The sequence below is a fragment of the Sinocyclocheilus anshuiensis genome, unplaced genomic scaffold (assembly GCF_001515605.1).
Source record: "Sinocyclocheilus anshuiensis isolate Anshui unplaced genomic scaffold, SAMN03320099.WGS_v1.1 scaffold436, whole genome shotgun sequence".
In the NCBI taxonomy this organism is placed as follows: domain Eukaryota; kingdom Metazoa; phylum Chordata; class Actinopteri; order Cypriniformes; family Cyprinidae; genus Sinocyclocheilus; species Sinocyclocheilus anshuiensis.
This window is the reverse complement of record NW_015560618.1, coordinates 1,436,662-1,441,934: the sequence shown is the minus strand read 5'-3', so window position 1 is coordinate 1,441,934 and position 5,273 is coordinate 1,436,662.

The following is a 5,273-nucleotide window of genomic DNA, read 5'->3' as shown; positions in this document are numbered from 1 at the left end:
ATATATGAATGCTTAGATAGGTGTCGTATTCCCATAGGTTGATGGGGATCAGCTGAGAGTCAGCTGATGGGAGCTTGACTAACGTGACCTGCCAGAACTAACGCTATGCTTGATTTACAAGCGATATCAGAAGGACATCTAATGATCAGTAACATTGCGAAAGAAACGTTCAGTTTGTTTGCCAGATGTCCAAATTTCAGTCTGTGTCTTGAGTGTTTACATTGTGTATGCCAAAGTTGGACTAAAGTCTGTTAAACAACTAGATATGGTGTACTTTCTCTTTATAGTTCCAACATTACACAACAACATCTTAACATGCTCACATATGGACACGAACACACTAGTTTTAATTTAAACCATATTGTAAATTACTTCCTGCCAAGACATCAACAACGGTACAATGACATGACCTCTCGTTTCAAAATTGAATTTCTCATTTCAGCCACGGCTGTTCAGGAAAACATCTACTTTTACTGTATATTCAGCCTTAAATTAAAATGACCAGACATGTACAGTTTTTGTGGTGTAATAAATGTGTTCTCTTTCTTCAGCCATTCAGTTTTGTGGTTTGATCACAACCATACACACTCTACCGACTTGTTTTACCAACCAATTTGGCACATTTCTTCTGTCCTACAAAAATGGGCATTGTAAGTGACTGCTTTATCTGATGGGCGCAAAAATGGTTGCTTTTACTCTTATCTTGGATCTGTTCTGTAGTCTTCTGCAAAAATGTGTGTACTCACTGCTGTCTCTGTGCTTGAGAAGATGGATCACTTTTATTCTTATTACCATATTTCTCTGATATTTTGCACATTCCCTTGCACATTTCTACCTCCGGATGCCGTTTGCACTGTTATGGTCATTGGCCATATATAAACATATGCTATTTACGTACCTCACTGTGTAATGCACCTTCTGTTTATACTCACTGTATAATACACCTACTGGGTTTCTCAATATTTAATTACAGCTTCAGATGCATAATATTTTCATCTCCTTCAAGCAGGATACACAAAAAGCACGTTTATTTCAGATGGTTGTCGTGGTAATAAACACCGTAAACAGCAACCGTTTGTGTGTCAGCACTTAATGCGCATCTCCTATATGAAAAGCATTTTAGGGGGCCCTTGGCTTTTGGGGGCCCAAGGCGGTCGCCTACCTTTGCCTAATGGGTAAGTCCGCCCTGGCTAAAACATCAAACAATGTCTCTCTCATTTATTTATTTTGTTGTTGTTTCTCATTTTATAGGTTGATCCTTGCCACAAAGGATGGTTTGGAAGGCCTCACAGGCATATGTTCCCAGCTCATGTTTACTAGCTCACAAGCAATCAGGTTCAGGCGTAGTGCTATCAACTCTGACTGATGGATTAGTGATGTCAGCCCTCTATAGAGCCATCCATCCTCTGAGGGTGGAAGCGGGTGAACTGTAGTTGGTTGAAGGCCGAGGAGGCCACAACCACAGGCTATCAGTCTCACAGCAGGCATGTCAGGACAATCTGAAGCAGACGTGTGAGGAAGAACAGCCTTTTTCTCAGGACCCTGTCGGTCACAGTGGAGTCAGTCAAGAGGCCAGTGGGTAATTTGGAGTGAGAGTCAACTGTCACAGTTACATTAAAATCCAGACAACATGGCAGTTCATGTAAGCATGTGTCTTATTTCAGTCTTTTTGGCTTCTTTACAAGTGAATTCTGTTTTATGTATTCTGTTTGTACTTAGCAGTGATTAACCACACTAACTACCTCACCATCTGTGACATACTACAAAGATACAAACTGTACGCTTCAAAATGTACTTACAACAAACAATACACTTGACAGCATTGTGACAGAAAAAAAAAACATTATTAAGGGTGCAGTATGTAATATTTACAGCTAGCTGTTGAAGTGGGTAAATTCAAAATACTGAAGAGCATTATTTCTTCCATCCTTTTATCCTCTTCCTCAGACTCGACACTCACGCGGGTTGCCAGATTGATGATGTGCAACAGGAATGAGCACAACTGACAATGGAAAATGACGAGCCTTAAACTGTAATTTGATGAGTTGATTTATCCTTGTTTTAATATTACTCTAGTCATGGAGCTTTTTAGATGAATGCCGAGGCTTTTCAGTTCAAGCAGAATCTGTCATTTCTGACCCAGTTCATTTGCTGGCTTCAGTGGCTGCAATACACTGTGTTTTCTGTTAACTGGCAACCAGGAGTGTCAAAATTCTATTGGGTAAACTGGAAGTGGGCATAATCACACAGACCAAAACAAAAACAGACATTCTGACACAGAACATGCATAAAATAACTGGTTGTAGCATTGTTTTTCGGATAAATATTTATGGGACTTGCTTCCTAAATATCAGCAAACATATGATGGTATTTTATGCATTAGTACAGTCAAATAAAAAAATAAATAACACCACCTTTAAATATTACTTGAATAATTACACAGCTAAACATTAGAAAAAGTTACTTTAGATTTTTGTTTTTAAATCTTCTGTTGAAATGTTAATAATATTAATTACTGGTTTATAGTGAGACAAACCAACTAACACAACAAAAAATGGTATTGAGGACAAACCTATGAATGGATTTTCTATAAAAAATATAGAATTTCCTCCCAGCAACATGGAAAAAAAAAAAAAAAAAAAACAGGGACAAAGAAGCAAATAAGTGAAATTATTCAAAATTCACTTAATTGTGACATTTTAATTAATGAAAAGATTACACTTTATGTTCAAAGACCACTTTAGAGAGTCTACTACTGTCAGTTTTCAACTACATGTCAACCAACTCATTAATGTGCAACCACATGTCAACTAACTCTCATTACAGTACACTGTTACGTAGCTTTGGTTAATGGTTGGGGTAAAGGCTAGTAAAATAAGTTGGCACATACTTCCAAAGTTATTCATAGAATGTCTGCTGGGGGACAATTAAAATAAAGTGTTAGCAGATACAGTAGCAGACTACTACTCTAATGACGGGTAGTTGACATGTAGTTGCAAATTTACTTATAGTTAGCTGAATGTCTAAAGTGGACTGTCACAATAAAGTGTTACCAAAGAAAAGTCATCATCATCATAATTGTTTAAATGCCAGTTTAATATTTTATCCAGCATGAATAACCCTGTGATGTGTCAAATTAAACAAGAACTGCCAAAAAGCCACACCAGGTTGAGACTACTGCAATTTTACAAAACATTATCAGTCAACAGGATATTAAAGGAGTATTCTTTCACAAAAACACTGTATGGAAGAAAAGCCAATTACTGTAAATGTATTCCACTTGGCAGATGCCCTAAAGGCTAAACCTAAACCTTTAAAAAATGCTGGGAAATGTGGCTGTTTACTGTTACAGTGCTTAAAAAAAACCTACTTGACTCTATACCAACACACCTGCCAATATTTGTTAGTGTGCGGTTTTATATGAGAGCTCTGAGAAATGCTCCCAGGGGTGGGAGCCGAAATAATGAAGGTTTTAATGTCCTCCCTCTGATCAGCTTGATCAATGGCTGCCCTCCAGCAACCTCACAGCATTATCCGTGAATTAAAGATTATTGTCTCATTTTTTAAAATCCAGTCTATTTCCATGGTGCCAAAAGCTTTTATTTTCCCATGGTTGCCTTTTTTTTCCACACTGGCCCTCACTCATTAGAGGAAAATAACATCTTTAGACTGGTTTTGCTTCAAATGCAAAAATTACAATAATCAGCCACTAATTTATGCAAGTAATTAAGTCGAATTTATATGCAAACCTTCATGTATCTTATATGAGATGCTAATAGAGTGGATGCTTAGCAGATTAAATGCCCAGCAAGACATTATGGTCTCATGGTGTTTGTGATAATGGATTAAGATACACCACGCAGATGAGATCTTGCGTTCTTCTCTCTCACTTTCCCTCAATCAGTGTTGCCTCGTATCCAAGAATCTTATAGAATACTGTATACAAGTATTTATTATTATTAGTTGAACATTTAAGCTATACACAAAGTATGAATAAATATTACTATTATGAATGTGCAGTGTCTAATGTGTAATATGTTTAATGCAGTGTAATTCATAAATTTTAAGTGAGGCTTGAGTGTCCAAATGCTTTTTGTGTGCACCAATATGATGCTTTTATGACAAATTTGGAACCACAAAATCCACAAAATCGTCCAATAGGATTTTTATTTTATTATTATTATTATTTTTTTAACGTGAGCAGTATATCTATCTAATTTGCCTGTTCTAGTGTTTTTAAAGGGGTCATATGATGTTGCTAAAAAGAACATTATTTTGTGTATTTGGTGTAATGAAATGTGTTTATGCGGTTTAAGGTTCAAAAAACACATTATTTTCCACATACTGTACATTATTGTTTCTCCTCTATGCCCCGCCTTTCTGAAACACGGCGATTTTTACAAAGCTCATCGGTCTGAAAAGCGAGGTGTGCTCTGATTGGCCAGCTATCCAGTGCGTTGTGATTGGCCGAATACCTCAAGCGTGGGATGGAAATGTTACGCCCCTTACCATACTGTGATGCCCTGTCCCGGCACGACGAGACAAAACCAATAAAAACAATTATAAATGAGGCATTTGTTGCATCCACTCAAAACTCGCGTTTGAATCATCAGTGGCAAATTCTTTAAATATGAAAACGTACTTACAGACTGTGAGTCAGAACAGCCGGCATTGTAGTCTACTCTCCCAGGATTAGGAAACAGTCCGCCATAAAATGCGCTGCACACATCTGAAAATTTGGGTTGAACTGTTCTGGAACAGTGTTGTAAATACAACTTAACCACTGATTTCTAGTCGTTTCCTCTTTTGGAAGGCCAAACAAAGCAAATTTTCGCTTTTGCAACGAAACACCAGGGGCGGAGCCAGACATCATAAACATTCGGGGCTTAGCCCAAATGTAGTTGCCAGACATGAGGTCTATATTTTGAAGAATATTGGTAACCAAACAGGTGAAAGTAGCCATTGTCTTCCATATTTTTTTCTCTCTCTTGCTGCCAACTCCATTCAGTTCTCTCTCTCCTTTTCTACCTCTTTATCCTCCTATCGCTCTTTGCGCTGTCAATCATAACAACCAAACAGATAATTTATTCCAATTTTTCAATTTACTGCCCATAAATGTCAAAAAGAGCTAACATCAGATAATGTTGCATGCAATGTATGTCAGCTAATGTGGGGAAGTCGTGGCCTAATGGTTAGAAAGTCGGACTCATAACCCAAAGGTTGTGAGTTTGAGCCTCAGGTCTGGCAGGAATTGTAGGTGGGGGGAGTGAATG